This window comes from Gallus gallus, chromosome 3 (genome assembly GCF_016699485.2).
Source record: "Gallus gallus isolate bGalGal1 chromosome 3, bGalGal1.mat.broiler.GRCg7b, whole genome shotgun sequence".
Lineage (NCBI taxonomy): Eukaryota > Metazoa > Chordata > Aves > Galliformes > Phasianidae > Gallus > Gallus gallus.
Genome location: NC_052534.1, coordinates 4905997 through 4923852, shown reverse-complemented (window position 1 = coordinate 4923852; position 17856 = coordinate 4905997). Strand labels below are relative to the sequence as shown.

Genomic DNA, 17856 nt, shown 5'->3' with positions numbered 1-17856 from the left:
CTTTTTAGCTGTTTTCACTTACTTCTTTTAATATAGAAAATTGATGGGAGGAAATAACACGGCACTTAGCATCCTGCACAGCAAGATGAAAGGGCAAACTACAGAAACTTCAGCATAAGGCATACCACGCATCATTTTTTAAAAGATGACTGCTCTGTTGCAAGACAGCACACGTGCCTTTCACAAGACCTCCTTCTGTGCCAAGATGTCTGCAGCCATGTAGTCCTTGGAAGCGCCTTCAGTTTGTAAAGGGCTGCAGAAAGCAGCATTATCTTGATGAGCAAACACCATGTCTGCATCTGAGTTTACAGTGCTCTCCTGAAGGGAGTCTCTGGCCAGAGAAATCAGCATGTCTCCGTGTGGAGAATCCTCGGGCTTGTGTAAATACAGCCACTTACTCACAACCTTTGTTCAAAAATACCCCGCTTTGGGCATTTAAAAGGCTGCAGTGTTAATAGGATCAAGTATATCTGAGGACAACACAACTCAATCAAGGCTCTTCACATTCTAGATTGTCTTTAGATAAGACGTCCTCGTGTATTCTTAACCATTCCTAATTGCTTTACCATAAACACTTGAGAGGACACTTTATCCAATCCCTTGCTGAGTTTTCCTAGACTCTTCTTCTCTTAGAAGATGGGGAAAGCTGCAAAACAACTACCATGCAAATCACAAAGGTGCTTACTTTTTAAGTACTAATCAAACTTCCACAGAGCAAAGCAGGGAAAGGACTTAAAACTTTGAATGTTCCAGAAGCACAGGTCTCTTAGTAGTAGCTCTTTGCTAGCTGAAGGCTTTTTTTGCCTGCTCCATTCAAAAAACATTAATTTCTCCCTTGCAGGATCAACAACTAGAGAACAGAATAGGAAGACAGGCCCAGAAAACAAATAAAAACCATAAGAAGCAAAGAAAGACAAAGGTTGTGACAAAAGGCCAACTTCTAAAGCTCTGCCTCTGCTGCTGTTGTTTTCCCTGCAGAAAACATATCCAAGTACCTCTATCATTACTTTTAATTCACACTGCAATTTTGGGGCACATCTCTTGGATTCCAGGAGACGCTGTTAGAAAGAACTACGGCCATAAAAGCTGCAGCAGGTCCCACAAGAAACAGGAAAATCAGCTGTGTGTGTTCATCACGGGTAATCTTAGCGGGCTGATACCGCGATCATCTGAGTACCTCTCCTGTAAGCAAAGGGAGAACAGTGTTGAGGCTCACTAACTGCATCTTTTGCAGCAGGGTGAAGTCAGCTGTTATTAATGCAATCAACTGATATGTTCCGCCTTTACAATTTCCAAATTCATCTTCAGAAGAACATAACCGTATTTATTTGAAGTACCGCAAAGAGCTCTTCTCAATGAAAAGAAAAAAAAAAAAATTAAAGGCTGAACTAGCAAATGAAGCAGTCCATGTTAGGTGTATAAGAGAGTGGGTATTAATATCTGTTTTGTTATTGTCATATCACTGAAGCTGAGATTCGAAACGCATTATGTTGGGCATGCAAAACACCCTCCCATAAAGATAAATTCCCCGGCTGGTGTGACTGAAGGACTCTTAGAAGAATATATGCACTTAAGATGAATTTCCTGTTCTTCAAAATCAATAATTCCAGAGGATGCACATTTGGAGGTCCGAGCCCCTTTGTACAGCGGAACCAACGCTCAGCGCTGCACAGAGCCCTCTCACACCACCGCCCCAAGGGTCAGCACCGACACGGCAGCCAGGCTTGAGGCGATTAAATTCTCTAATCAGAGAAGTACAGTAGAAGCAGAAGACTGGATATGTCATAAAGTATAGTTTCAGAAAACAAATCTTAGAGCTCAGCAATTTCACTTTTACTGTAATGGATGTTATGACAGCTTCACAGTGGATTCGTATTTAAATATAACTTTAGTCCCCTCTTGCATCCTCCGAAACATCCATCACTGTAACTTTTGCCTTTTCATAATTTAAACGAATAATCTTCAGCTCCTAAATACCGCTTCAGTCTGTTTTGACAGACAAAATTAATGCCTCTTGCAGCTCCTGCAGAAAGCACTGCAAGTGCCAGCTCCCAGATGCTTTGACCTTCCCAGGCAGGAGGCCACATGGCAGCTCCTCACAGGGCCCGAGGGAACGGCACGGAGCTGTGTCAGGGGAGGGCGGGTGGGGCTGAGGGAAAGGCTGTGCCCCAGAGGGCGGTGGGCATGGCACAGGCTGCCCAGGGCAGTGGGCACGGCCCCGATGCCGGAGCTCAGGGAGCGCTGGGACACCGCTCTCACACACTGGGGCTGGGGGTGCTGCGTGGGGCCGGGGGTTGGGCTCGGTGATCCTTGTGGGGCCCTTCCAGCTTCGGATATGCCACTCATTCTAAGGATTTTGTTGGGTCTTCTCAGCCCTGACACCATGGAAGGTGAGGGCCACACAATGCTGCAGCCTTGCCAGTGAGAGGCCAGGCCTCGAGCTCTCCTTGGGCTTCAGACCACAAGAACTTCAATGCTCTGCAAAATGGAAACTAGGTATTTTCCATAGTCTTTGTGAGAAAAAGACCCCAGTGACCCCAATGGACTCGATTTCACCTGCCCTAAGAGAAAGACTATAGGGCTAATATTTGGAAAAATGTGCTACATACCTTTCTGTCCCATCTGGGCTATTTGGGGGTTGTGCTTATTTGCCCCAGAGGAGTTCTAGTTACTTTGAATATACCCATGCTTTCTGTCTTGGGACTTGTGACCTACACTGGCCTGGAGGGGAAAAAGGCAACAAAAAACAGTTCTTCACTTCTATACATCTCCCAGAGTCCCCAGTTACAGTCCAGTCTTCTGGCTAGTAAAGGAAAATGAATACAGGAAGAGCAGTGATGTTTTGGTACCGTTGCCATGGTGCAGAAGCATTATGAGCTTCATTACATTTACCATCAAAATCACATTCAACAGGTAACCTTCAGTACAGCCATGGGAGGCAGCAGTCTCTGATGGCCAGCAGCTCAAAGCCGGGTTGATAAAAGGCCAACAGGCTGGAACAGAATCTGGCATTACTTCCCAAGGTATTAAGCAGGTTTTACTGATATTAAGACAATTGGTGAATGCATTAAGGATCTTCTTTCAGCTTCGCATATTTAAGAACGGGCAATGAACGTTCATGAATGGCACTGTACTCACATCTAAAAGAGTTCCATTAGGAAAGGAAAAAAACATAGTGAAAAGGGATTACACGCTCCACTTTAATACATCACTTAAAAGCTTACCAGAAGGATCAAAGTCCATGAAAAAAGACTCAAAATATTGTTGATTCACAGGACGTCTTCTGAGAGACCTGAACCTGTAGGAAAACTCCACATCCCAAGGGAGTATTTTTAAAAGCTAAATTATCACCTTTTATTTCGTTCAATTACAAACGCGCTGAACATTCGCCTAGCTGCAGTTAAAAAGAACAAAACTACTGTAACTAAAAATTCCACATAACATGCCCCGCTTATTAAATTCATTAAATTGAAAAAATATTGGTTTCTTCTGTTGAAAAAGAAAAACGTTGAAATTTATAGCGGCTTTAAACACTGCCAGGAACACAACATTCTTCCCGGTTGATATTCCTTTCTTCTTCCTTCCATTTTATCCTCCTTCACAAACGGCTATATATCACCCCTACAACACTGGGGTGGGATATTTTTATTACTATTCAAACCTTTACTGCCTTTACTTTTCCACGCTTCACATTTGAAGAATGTAGGAGAAAATAGACATTATGACAAAAAAATGTTTGTAAAACCAGTCTGCTTTAACTAACACAGCCGAAGCCACAAGAGCAGAATGCAGACCTGGAATTTATAAATGGCAGTGTTTGGACCACTGCATTTTGAGGGACGTTCCTAAACAGCCATTTAAGCATAACAGGCACATCTCCTCAGCTCCCCAATAGCCAGCAGTCCTCCTAGAAAGTTAGGCAACAGCAGGCGACAGACAGACACAGCCAGTGAATGCCCCCACCTCATGGGGGAATCTCTCTTTCCACCAACTATGAGATGGAATCTGGCTCACAGTCAGCTTTTGTAGTTAACCTTAAGTTGAGAAACAGCATTCAACCTATAAGCTTGACAGCATTCACATCACGCATATTCAGAACTGGAAATCTGCACGATGTAGGACAGAGAGGGACGGTCAATACCAATTTTCAAAGTATTGAACAGTCCTCTTCCTGCAGTTTGCAGGCACATCTGCATTTCTGCTTCGGTACAGAACAGGCAACACAGCAGAAAAATCCAGGTTTTCACCTATGTGAAGAGACTTAAGCAGAAACCCACAGCTAGAAATCAAATGAGCCCTTAGTGCCACATACACAGCAGCTCCAACAGGGGAACATGAGCAAGGAAGACGTCACAAAGCCCAGATGTAGAAGTGGAAATGCACTGAATTCTTGCCCTCAGTCCCACTCACAGCCTCTTCCCTCTGCCCCAACCCCCATTTTTCCATCGTGCAAGGCTCCTTGCATTCCGTGTTCCCAGCCCACCCACGTGCTGCCCCAACACTGTGCTCCACCTGCATCCTCTCCAAGCTGCCCTCCTGCAGCACGCTGCCCAGTTCCCTCCTGCAGAAGGACATTTTGCCTTTCAGTTCCAGCACAAGTGGCTTCCAGTAACCAGATTGAAGTGATGTAAGTTAGAAATGAGATGAATTTGTAAAGAAGCAGCTAGTAGATGGAAAAGCCTACAGCAGGCTGCACCCGAGCAATATTTGCATTTAAGAAAATAACCCTCTTCTCACTGCCACAAAAAATACTGCAACTTTCCTACTCCTTCCTGTCTTTCAGGATTATCCTTCGCGAAAGATGCCTACAACGCACCTCTGGGTAGTCAAGAAAAATTCAGCTTCAAATTAATTTATCTGAGAGATCCCTTGAGAGGGAATGTGGCTGCTGACTGGGAAACCTTATCTGACAGCTCTGAACTAAGAGGTCACACGGGGCTGGGAAGCATCTTGATTGAAGAATAGCCATTATCCTTTACTACGCACTATGTCATTTTTTCTCTCTCGAAAACAAAGCTGTTGAGAACATTTGGTTGGACACCATATAGATCTTTTAAAGTTTGTCCCTCGGTGTCTCATAAATGCTGGCAATATGACTGCGAAACTGGGAAGAAACACGTTGTGGAGACATGCAAGTTAGTGAAAAAACAGAGGTGTGGAAGACACACAGGTATAAATCAGATACTGAACCATTTCTCACCTTCAATTAGGCGGATATGCAAAAAGTTTCACTTACCAAAATTTACCATGAATGCTGAATTATTAAACAAACAACCTAAATTGGATATTGAATACCAATCATTAGCACAAAGAGAAAAAACTTGCTCCCTTGAGACGAGACAATCTAATCAACCTACAGGAAATAAATACTGAAGAAGTTAAATTTAGTGCTCACTAAGTGCTATTTTAACCTCTCCGGCTCAGCAAGATTTAAGATTTGTCTCAGAAAAACAGTTCTCTCTTCTCAAATTAACTTTACTCTCATCCTTTCTTCCACTTTTTTATGCAATCAACAAGAAATAAAGCAACAAAATCCTATACTGCAATTACACTTCAACTGCAATGGGGCAAAGGACGACCCTTCTCCAACCACTAGACGAAAACTAACACGTACTTTGAAGCCCCGGGTAATTATTACCGATCATCACTTGTCTGATTTTGTTTTCATGGAGGAACACTGCTGGCAGCAGCAAGTTTCTACCCACAGAACTACGCAGTGGAAACCCAAATTAACAACAGAATTGATGGCTTTAAGACACAAACGTCATCTGCCAGTGTCCTGCCACCTGCTCTGAAGGACCTCAGTGGTGTGAAGCTGAGCTCCATAACTTTGTGCAGTTAAGACTGTAAGTGATGTTTAAATCAGAAATGTACCACCATTCGTCAACTGGAAAAGAGAGACTGAGCAATCATATTCAAGAAATAATTCTGTCTGGCAGCTCTTAAATGTACGGATTCCACTGCACATTGCTGTGAAGCAAATAGCGAGCACTTAATAGCGCAGATCAAATCCTGCAGAAAACAAACTGTATCACATTCCAGCTCCAGGTAGGAATACCACTGCCAAATGCGTGGCCCGGTACCACAAACCTCTCTAGATGACCTCCAAACGCCGCAGGAAATCTGTCTGGTGGATGTCTCCAGCCCTAGGCATCTAAGAGCCCTGAAGGTCTCCTGAAGGTCAACAGAACAGCTCTTCCCTGTACTAAGAGGAGTTTATGGAGGGTGTCTATGGGAGGGGCCATCCGTCTTGAAGGGAGTCCTGATGAGGACCAGCTCAAGTCCACCAAAGCACAATTTTATTGTGAGCGGGCGGACTCATTTCAGCTATTTTATTCTGTACTGGGTACAAAAAAAGATACCTTACCCTTTAATAACCCTTCCCAAAATTGTTCAGGTACGCACTCTTCACAAACCATGATGCTTTCAACTTAACAGAAATAGGGAACTCCTGGCATTTCCCAACGCTTGCCATGGCTCTGGGCACAGCTCCCAGGGCACTGCCACAGAGCAGCAGCTCACACTCCTCACTGCAGCGCCAGTCCTGCTGCCATTAACAAGACAAGCTGCAGAATACAGAAGAAATGCATACATGGCAACTGGCATATTTGTTGTGTGATGTTTTGCAGCCCTCCGCCATTCCTTTGCTCAAATTCGGTTCTTCTCAAAGTAATTTGTTCCACCAGCACGCTTCGTGTGCTGCCCATCAGGGAGCAGAACGCAGAAAAGGCGATCAAAGTGTTGCTAAACTAAATGAGACAAATTACTGGCAAACTGGCTTCTTCATCCTGTTTTCTCCTTCTTGGCTTTATTATTCTCATGTAGCAAAACACGACAATCTCAAATATCCTTGCCACAGAAACACCAGCTATTCAGGGCTAAGAGCCATGAGGATTAAGCCGCGAACAAAACTATGCATCCAAATGCACGACGTTTTAGACAAATACACACAACAAGCTTGAATTATTTTCACTTGAGTGCTAAGACTGCTAGAAAATGAAAAAGCTTAAAAAGTTCTGCCGCACTTATTTCCTTGTCGTTGTTTTACATAATTAATGGAACCTCTGGACCACTTAAACGCTTCATCACTGCCCATTTAACAAACACAAAAAGATGCCTCTTGCTCCGGAGAAAGCCGCTTGGCACCAGCAAGGAAACAGCCCGATTCATCCCAAACAAAGGTTAACAACCGGGAAGCAAAAGCAAAGCTCTAACGGAACGCTGTCCCGGCCGCACGAGCCCCCAGACGACAGGGAGCGTTGGCTGGACGCAGTCCCGGCTGATGCCCGCACACACACGGCGTGACTGTGACTACCCGGCTGTGGATTGCAGAGCCATGAGCCCGGCGGGGCGAGCAGTCGGCGTGCCTGCAGAGAAGCCTGCAGAAAGGCCAGGGCCTTTCCACGAGGGAAAAAACCCGCTGGATTTCAGGTGACATAAAGGAGCTACCAGCCACGTGCCACTGCCCTCGATGAATGCCCTTGTTGAACTCTCAGGATAAGCAGAGGTGAAGTCAGAATGACGAGGCCAGAAATGGCGAAGTGTTACCGGCGCGTGTGAGCAGTTGTGGTGTTACTAAGCTCCGACATGTGATATGGAAAACACACCAGTCTATCCGAAATTGTCTCTAATCAAAATCAGTAAACACTGATTGCCAGGGAATGAGCAATTCATATAAACAGACATTCCCCCGTATTTTCACATGCACAGAGGATGATTATTCACACACTATTCCACCAACTCTATTTGAGCATCCTTCATTATGGACCCAAAACTGAATCCACGCTCTGAAACAATGGAAAAGCTGCTAAGAATAGTGCCTGCCGAGAGGGCTGGGAGTGGTTTTAGACCCTACTTAAATGTTTCTTCCATCACACTACTTTTGCTGTTAGTTTCAGCGCTATCAGCTGCAATTACAAACATAAAATATTGTAATCCTGTTTATAACCCAACTCTGCAACAACCATAAACTCACAAAGCACTGCAATACAAGTTACTATCCAAACACACATATACAAATCATTACCAGTCTCATCTAGGCTTCACTGCTGATCGTATTTCTGCTGCTTTTTCTTTCCCAAGCTCTGTTTTTCTGAGCTCGAAAATGAAACACTTACTGGCCTGTGCCGCACTGAATGCCACTGCTTCCTCAGTCACTAACAAGAGGTGTGACAGCTAACGGTTCCAAGGGACTGCCAAAAACTGATTTGGGGAAAAGAAAGAAGAGGAGCAAACCACTGCACCACCTATGCTTACAGTTGAGCGAACCACAGCCTTGCCACCAGATGATGCCTCAGTGCTACGGTGGCAGAAGGCCACCAATGTGTTCATGTAACTCAACATTGGGAAGACCCCCCCACAAATTTTGTTTTAAATTGTAATCCCAACCTGCTATCCTGCTCTTTGGGGTGGGCACTGCTCCAATACATGGGCCTGTACCTGTGCCTGTGCTATAATGTATTGATTCTACACGGGTCCTGTAGAAATTCTAATTTAATACCATCTATCAAAATGCAGAGTCATATAAATGCAATGCTTTAATGCAGAAGTGTTAATAGAATTTTTCCACTTTGCACTATTTTAATACTCCAGTAGTTGGACAAACAGAAATCAAAGACCTCCATACTCCAAGTCCCGTATGCCACTTCTCTGATATATAGCCTCAGGAACAGACAGATCTGAAGATTCCAAACACAGTCTCCTCCTGCAAAAGCAAAGGATCATTGCTCAGTCTGCCTTTGCAAACTCAGGTTCCCCAGGACAGAGGGCTGCAAGGCACCTGACTGCAGTAACAAGGAGCTGCATGTGCCACTTCCTCCCTGAAGGCTGACCTGCTGACCATCCTCAACACCTCCCAGTATGGCTTATTTTGCAGTAGCACAGAGGGTTTGAAGACCACTTTGCGTTTTATATCCAGCTTGGTAGTGGATCGCTTTCTACCCTGCCCCCTGCAATTGCTGTTTCTACGCCCTGCTGCAGGACACAAAGTGCTGCAGCTGACAGGCTCGTGCCCACCAAGCTCAGCAGGAAGGGACAGCCTGCCATGTCATACAGCAGCAGCACAGCACTGAAGGGTCCCGCCTTAAGGACAAGCACCTGTCCCTCCCCTCTGTACACAGCCTGGAAACCAGGGAGATCCCTGACCCCAGAGAGGAGCCGGTGCTCTCACAGGGCACAAGGAGCAGCCGTGCACAGGCCCAGGGCTAACAGCACATAATCAGGAGCAAGGAATGCAAGTTGCTGAACAAACCCAAATGCTATTATTTGACATCCCACGCCCCTCCAGACATTCCCACCCATGCCTTTTATAGTGCAGTCCAAAGCATGGGCTAGAAACAGACCGTGCAATTCCTTTCACTGCTTGAGATAAGAGGACAAGTTTGCCTCTCGTCCAGTACAATGCCTCACAGATTTCTCATAGATTGTGCTTTATTCCACCTACTGGTTTATTTTCCTAACCCACCTCTCGTATAAGGCAGGTGGTATTCTGGATGAGAACACCGTAAGAACTGCAGCATTGATTGAATTCACCTCACTTGAGACCTCACTTCTAACAGAGGGCATGAAAAGATAGCCAAGGAAAAGTGCAAGAGCACTACCACCAAGCACAGGATTCCCAAATACGGCTATTCTTCCTAATGCTGCACACACACTCAGCTCAGAGAAGAACTGTTGGCTGCGGGTTCGAAATAATCCTTGGTGGCTTTCTCCTCCACAAACTCATTCAGCCGCTCTTTAAGCCGTAAGCATTCGCAATACCCTCTGGCAACAAGTTTCATAAGCCTGGTGCCCATTGCACAGAAAGCCTGGCTTTGGCTTGCTCTGAACCTGGCGCTAGCTGTATTTATGCAGGTGTTAAATGTTTTAGCTTTTATTACACTTCTTTTAATAACTTGCTCGGAGCATATGAAGGTTACAGGCTTGCAGTTCTCAGCTTTCCCCAGTATACATTCAAAACAGTGACATTACAAGTGCCACCTTACACACCAGAAACACCTTAGACAAACACTGAGATCATGAGTAATTCACCTTTTTCACTCTTGACCACCTTCAGAAAATCTGGAAAACCCTATCTCATCCTGGAAAGGCGCTCGTGCTGGTTTTTCTTCTGTTTGCTTTACCTCTTCCACGTTTGTTTCATCTTTAGACAGAGCCTTAAAGTCCCCACCAAGAAAGCTTTCTGCAGCACAAATCTCTCTCCCAGGGATGTGTTCACCCCTCCACCTGGCTTCCACCTGCCCTGAGCTGCACAGCTCGATCACTGACCAAGAATTGTGCCAGACCTTCAGTTATCCTCTATAATAGTTCTAAGCACAAGGATTTTTCACGGGGGCAGGAAAAAGAAAAGGCAGCTCTAAAGCTAATTGTTTTTAATGGAGACAGTCATCTCCTCTGACCATCGTCTCTTCTTGTTTTGCTAAGTGAAGCCAGTGCAAAATATCTTTGCACTTTGTAAAGTTTTATTTGAAGTCTCAGCCCCCCTAGAATCACTCACATCATTCACAGCTGAATAACTGGATTACTTAGTTTTGCCGCAAGGAAAGAGGGGGAGGTGGAAGAGTTCAGAACCTTCCAACCAGCAGCATGAGAAGATTGGCAAGGCCTGGCCACAGTTCAGGTCCTCACTTTGTTGTTGTTCTTCATTCTTCACTGAGAAGGCAGTGAGGCCCTGGCACTGCTGCCTAGAGAGCTGTGGGTACCCCATCCCTGGAGGTACCCAAGGCCAGGCGGGATGGGCCCTGGGCAGCCTGAGCTGGTGGGGGGCAGCCAGCCCATGGCAGGGGTTGGGGCTGGGAGGGCTTTTCCAACCCAAGCCATTATACGATTCTGTGATTGATCCTATGATTCTATCATTCCATGATTCTATGTCACTGCCTTTCCTCTACCCAGAGTAAAGAAAAGGCCCACCAGGTTTCCTGGTCACAGGCCACAGTCTTAACTGTTGAAAGAAGCTAGGATTCAAAGAGACTTTGAAATTGCTGCAGAAAACCTGCCAGATGGCTCCATTCTTCATGGTCACAATCACATCCTCTTCCCTCTACAAGGTCCCAGAAAGAGGAAAAGCCTCACAAAAACCTTTTGATGTTATACATCTTAAATTTCACCCAAGCTTTTCCTCATCTATCCCACTTCTGTTTCCAGTGCTTGTCCTTCTCTTCTGTCCTTCCATCACACCTCCAGATGTCCCATCCTGTGAGATATCACCCTATATAAGTCCTCCCGTTGGGCACTCATTGGGCAACCGAGAAGCCTCAGCCCATGAGTGGCCAAATCATTACCAGTTTTAAATGGTTGAGTTTAAGCCACTGGAAACAGGGACTTCCACAACACGTTTTAATTCACTACCACAATACAAAGGCAAAAGAAAAATGAAAGTTGGCAGGTGGTGGCACACCAGTTTGTACATCTCACCAGCCGGTTCACAGCAATGAGCAGTCACTGACATTCTGCAAATGAGACTTGTTTGCTACGTGACTTATTTGTAGCAAAAACATCAGAGATCTTTTCACATCCTTCTCACCTTCAGCTCTGACCTAAGAGTTTGCTTTTGCCTAATTAATCTGACACACATTCATGGTACGGGTCTTGTCCTGGGGGGCATCATGTGCAAAGCATGCAAAGGAGAAAACCTACAGAAACGGCACCTAAAGAAGAATCATAGCATCATAGAATCTCTCAGGTTGGAAAACACCTTAAAGATCATCGAGTCCAATCCCAACCTAACCATACTACCCTAACTAGCAACCCTCCACTAACTCATGTCCCTGAGCAAAGAGAAAGGTGCTGCTTTTAACCAGCATCAATTCTGTTTTCGATATTCTGAAACTCAGTAGTATTTTCAGGTGACGTTTAACAGTGATGTGGAAGGGCTCTTGGGGACCAAAGGATCATGGGTAAAACAAGTACTCATTGCCGTTTGATTCTATCGGGAATAAAATGGATGGAATTGCCTGGAATATTTTTGGAACAAAAAGACTTTCCAAGTCACAGCATTTTGGCCAGATCATGTCAGCACGCAGACACACACCTCATCTCCGCAAGCTCGAGAAAACAGAAACAAATGAATTTGAATAAGAATGCATTCCAAACAAAATGTTACTTAACTAGGAACATTCCTGCTAATTTTCGGTTGCAGGAAACAAATTTCAGCCGGGAAAAATGAGGTAAGAATTTTGTGTATGTAGTTAGTGTACTAAAGAACCTCACTTGAATATTCGTATGCAATTTTAAACATAAGGCTTGCAGAATAAGATATTAAGAACAATTACTTTTCATTAGAAAAGATTACTTATTTATAAGTATCTTTTACTCTGAACAATTATGGTTCATCATGCATTGCCGCTGTTATCAATATGCCATTTATTTAGAATACATTAAAGATTCTATATATTTATCTATAATGAATCAAGTTTCCTTGTTTTATACTTCGGGAAAAAAAAAACAGATTGGTGATTTTTCTTCCCCCAGTGCTTATGGGGGACCAACCTCGCTGACAAAGTCAAAGCAATGAACACAATTAAAAGATCAATTTCTATTGGCAGTGTCTACATTCTTTCGGAAGGCAAAAGCATCCCAATCACTGATGGGACAAATAAAAAAGAGGAAGAAGACAGGGCAATTATTAAAGTGATTATAGGAGCCGTGCTAATCTGAGCAGTTTATCAACAAAAAGGGACAGTGCTTTTTTGAAGATAGTTTTCTGCTTTCACGATAGTGTAATGCTCGGAAAGCCCCAGCAGCAGCCCCAGCCCTGCAGCTGCTCACACCACGCTCAGCTCAGACAAACCCAACGGCAGGTCACAATTCTGGGATTAACACTGCAAAGAAGCAGACTTCTGCCTGCTGTCAGCTGTTCTGCGTTTTTGTTGGTTGGCTCAACTCCTTGATCTCCGAGGAATCACCCAAAGATCAGAGGTGGAAAGAGAACCAGAAGAGCAAAAAATATCTAAGCAGAAGAATTACTTGGTGGGAATGTGCAGTTGAGCATACAGGTGTCTGTCTGCAAACGTATTAAGATTGCAATGCTGTTTTATTTTCAAGCTCCTTGCTAGCCTAATCAGGATAAATTTAAAAACAAGCCTTCAAACAGCCCACTAATCTAATTGAACTGGCTCTCCTGACAATTAAACGATCAGCCATTTAAAGCTTTCTTTTTGTCACTCTCCTGGAAGCAAACAAAGCAAAGCAGATGATTTTATACTGCACAGGCTGTTGCAATATCTCTTTCTTGACAGGAGAGGTGCTGATCTGATCTTGAGCCACAGAAGCAAAAAGCAGAACTCAGCTTGCACTGTGCCATGCGGGCACTTCTCCGCTCAGACCACGTTGGACTGTTGCTGGCAATGGAACTGGCAGAGGAAAATTCCCTGCTCTCTGTGGTTACCAGCAATTCCTTTCTGGTATGAGTGCTATGCCACAGCAATGCCATTCTTCATGCCCCAACTTAACTCCCCATGCACTGTGAAGCTAAAGAGCAGACAAGTCTCTGGTACCAAAATAACCACCTGAAAACTGATTTTGATAATCAGTGCAATTTATTGCAGGTCCCCTGCAATGTCTGAGACATAACAAGAAAATACGGAAAAATAAGAATTACTTTGTAAATGATCCCAGCTCTGTGTAAGGGTCTCTTACACTGACTGAAATACTGCAATGTTTGGTATTTTTAAAACAAAATCAGCCCTGATCCTATTGCACTTCCTTCCCTGTAGACTAAAGGGTTGCTGTGCCAGGTGAGCATAGCTCAGCCCCTTTTCACCACCACAGTTTGCAGATGAGGCCCACACACAGATGTCTGCACCAAAAAGGCAAAAGGGGGTTCTGCATTAACACATGTGTAAGTATGGACCTGTTGAGATTCATCACAACAGAAAAGCAAGCACCAACAGCCACGGCTGCAGTAGCAAAGTTCTAACAACACTGAGTAACTCATAAGCTGGGAAATCGAGCAGGTGAGGAACCCAGAAATATCATCAGTGCCCAAGCGATGTCAAAAGCGTCTTAGAAATGCATTATTTTGCTTCACATCACAAACCTCTGTAAGTAACACAATTCACACCCTCACATCCACGTTCAAACACCACACAGCAAAAGCTTTTGTGACACTGAAGTGCCCCGTACTGAACAAGTAAAGACCAGAATACAGCAGTCTGTGTGAATCCTTTGCAAGGACTGGGTTTCAGTCTATCTAAAACCCCTTCTAACATCTAAGACCCCTTCCTTGCTGAAGTGGAAAAAGACCATAAGGCAGTCACAATGTTCTGCAATTCGTTTCTGGAAAAAGAAACAAATCTTTTTTTCCCTTTTAGCTGCAGTGTAACATTTTGTTCTAGTTTTTTGTGGTTTGCTGTTTGTTTTTTTTTATACACACGTAAGCTTATACTAGCAAAAATCAGAAGTAGGAAACTGTTTCATATCCAAACGTCTCAAGATAAGAGAGATTTTCTTCCTCTCTGAAGCAAAAGTTCACCATCAGCTCCATTTTTTTCCCCATCAGAACTTCAATTTTGACCATACAAAAGGAAAAGCAGCCCTCAGACCTCTCAATCGCAAATGCCACTAGCAAACCTGTTGCCATGTCTGTTCAGGGGAAAAAAAGTCCCCTCTCACATCTCGTCTAACCTTATTTGTTGGGCTAGGGAATTCAGTGAAATAATTTCCACACAAATGCCAGCACTGCAAGGAGCAAGCCTTCCAAATTCCAGTTTTACAGGTCTAAGATGCACGCATTCCAAAGATGCTGCAGCCTGGACCAGGTAAGATCAGCCACTGTGCTTCACTTAACCCACTGCAGCACTCTGTTCCATCTGTCCTTCAGTGCACTCAGTAGTGAGCTCGGGCAATTTGCTGTGTGTTTTTTGAACACTTGGCTTGCATCAGAGACCGCAGACAGAACTGAGTAAAACAATTATCATTTTACAAAGCAGTTCCATAAAATTATGGCCCAACAATCATTCCAGAGATCGGAATTATAAAAATAAAAGCAACCAAGATCATTAAACTTCACTGTGGTTTGTGCTTCTTCAACAAGATTAACAACATCTACACAACCTGAAGATACTTAGAGACAACTATTGCTGCATGAACTGCTAACATCCCCGGGTTGCACACAGTGGACAGTGATCCATGTCTGTACGAGGTATGTCATCCTGCTGCTCAAGGGAGTTGGCGTCCTACTACTTTCAAAATGATGCTGAAAAGATAAAAACTGATACAAATGTCTGCTTCATTAAAAATAAATAAAGCAAGGAGGAGTTCTGAGTGTACAAAGCCTTTCCATTGAAAGCTCTGAGGTGGCATTTCCTTCCACTTCCCCACCTGGAAAACTCTTCCACCCAGAAGGGCCCTTTTTGCTCCCATGTCAGATTTTGGGAACCGCTGCCCTCTCTGCTCTGCCCTTCCCCTTGGAGATGAGTGTGCATCCACCTGCTCCCAGGTGCTCCCAGCACACACATCAGATTGCACGTTCATACACGCCGTGGAACCAGTTTTTTACAACCTTACAGTATTTTGAAAACTCCCTCTGTGCCAAGAGCCTTCACACGGAATCAGAGCTCCTTTCTGTATATGTGAGGGCCCTGCTTTTTGTGTGTTTGGTATTGGTGCCTGGATTTTACTGCGTTCTAAGCCTTGCTATGAAGTGTCTGTACCTCTGCATTGCACGTACTTTTTTGCCCTCCTTGGAATCCACACTTGCGCTCCTCTGCAGCACTGAGGATGCCCATCTGAATTCCTCTCCTCCTACCTCAGTACAGCTCTCCAAGCTCACACATTTCTCCAGTTAAAAAGCTAAAACTTCGGACTTTTGGCCATCATCAACAAGCTCCTCAAACCTACAAATGACAGAGGCAAGCAAATAAGCACCAGTATAAATTTGACTCTCGGTGACAATGTTCCCTATTTGCAAGACCTGGCAAGATGGCACCTGAGGTTCTGGAGTGGCACTCACTACTACTGCAGCAAGGCACAGGCATAGAAAAACAATGGAAAAGTGGGGCAGCTAGAACCTTGCTTGGGCTGCCATTACAAGACACCCCCAAAATGGGATGGACCTCCAGCAGTCCCATCCTGCTCTCATCCCTGTTCTCAGCAGTGCTGCATCCACCTCATTCGCAGAGCTAGGGACTGCAGCCACCTCTTTCAGCTGGATGCTTTCCATCACGGAGCAAAGATTCTCAGTGCTGAGGGAGCTCCCCCTTCCCACCTTCCTCCTCTCCCTCCAAGAGACAGAAACTGAACCAGCACTTGATCCAGCAGCTGGCAACCCTGCCTGTGGCAGGGGAGTTGGAACCTGTTGATCCTTAAGGTCCTTCCAAAGCAAACCATTCTGTGATACGATTCTGTGAGAAGTTTGCAGCTAAAAGGACCCTTTTGAAACATCTTATTTCACAGAAATATTTCATTTTCAACAAACCCATTCTTATTGTTCATTAGCGCACAACCAGCTTTTTATTGCAAAATAGCACTTAGCAAGAAATAGTTCTTTCACAGATTTCATTCTTCTGCTATTTTTCACCCAGCTCGAATGTATACACACAATAAATAAGCTATAATTTTGGTTCTAAAACAGCTGTCATCTCTTATGAGAACTTGCTGCTCACAAGCAATGTTTGTTGCACATTTAATCTTATAAAGATATAATACCCATAATTATGCTATTGTTATTAAGGCAATCATAACAGATACCATATGGACTTTAAAGTGGCTTCGAGTACAATTTTTAACAAACACAGCATCACTCAGTCATTGTGCAAGAAAAATCCATGCTGCAAACTGCACACTATTGGTAACATATATAGCTTACTATTTCTTTTTTTTTTACATGCTATGTACTGAGAATAACAATGCAGCTCATAGCTTCTATTGATATCTCACTTTCAAAGGCTCTCCAGACTCACTGCACACCACGTTTTTAATATAAGGGGGACTGCATGCCAGAATTCAATGCTCCTGCAAATATGCCAACTTGCAGCTACTTTCAAAACGAGCCACTCACCAGGAATTAGTGCCAGGGTAAATCAATGGCACATTCAACTGGATGTTCTAGCTCAACAAACTGAATTATGCGCTATATACAGTCCTTTTGTGCACGTCTGTCTTTTTTGCATCTTTATCAACAAAAGCTGAAAAGGCCAGAAATGAAGTTCCAGAAGGCTGTCAATTATCCAGCCAAGGATTAGCACAACAGGAAGCAGTTTTTTCTACCTGCACATTAAATGCTAGATTCGTGCATCAGAATAAATTCCGCACTGTCTAAAAGCCATCACTCCCCTCCCAGAGCCCCGCTGCCCCTCGCCCATCACTGCCACAGGGTTTTGCGGCCGGATGCTCACAGCAGCACCAGCAGTGCACAACTGGCTGAGCGCTGGGCTGCTGTTGGCGAAAGAAACCAGGGCAAAGGCTCTGATCTCACTGCTTCTGAAATAGACCCAGCACCCAGACCTGCCACACACACAGTTCTTTTTTTCTGTTTTTTTTTTTCTTGGATTTCTTTCTTCCCCTCCCTCCTGTTGCTCAGCCATCACATGGAACTTGTGTTTTTGGGGGTTTTTTTTGGGGGGGTGTTAAAAAGATGTTTCCCAGTTGCACGCTTCAAGAACACTTGGTGCTCCTACTGCAAAATGAGGGCTGTCCACCCTTCCCCAGTCAATGCACCTCATCAAGAAGAAGGTAAGCAACAGCAGTAACTGAAGCACATGGAGCTGTGACTGTGATAGGGGACAGAGCAGCCTGTCCCATCCCTCCTCCCCCTCAGAGCTAAACATTCATTCATAGAAAAAAATCTCTGCGCCTTGATTGTGTCCCATTTATAAAACCTTCCTATGCATCTTCCACTGCATACGCTAACCAATTTCC

At 44.4% G+C, this 17856-nt stretch overlaps 1 protein-coding gene and 2 long non-coding RNA genes across 11 annotated transcripts in view; 1 reads left to right on the top strand and 2 right to left on the bottom strand.

Moving 5' to 3' along the window:
* Window positions 1-17856, bottom strand: part of MACROD2 (MACRO domain containing 2) — an 838556-nt gene that overhangs the window by 680286 nt on the left and 140414 nt on the right. The gene's annotated exons all lie outside the window — the stretch shown is intronic.
* Window positions 996-2938, bottom strand: LOC121110247. The gene is made up of 2 exons (XR_005858478.2): window positions 2610-2938; window positions 996-1182 (listed from the first exon to the last, which is right to left on the bottom strand). It is a non-coding gene; the product is annotated as an uncharacterized LOC121110247 (long non-coding RNA).
* LOC107052852 lies at window positions 2882-8541 on the top strand. The gene is made up of 2 exons (XR_001465618.4): window positions 2882-3023; window positions 4784-8541. It is a non-coding gene; the product is annotated as an uncharacterized LOC107052852 (long non-coding RNA).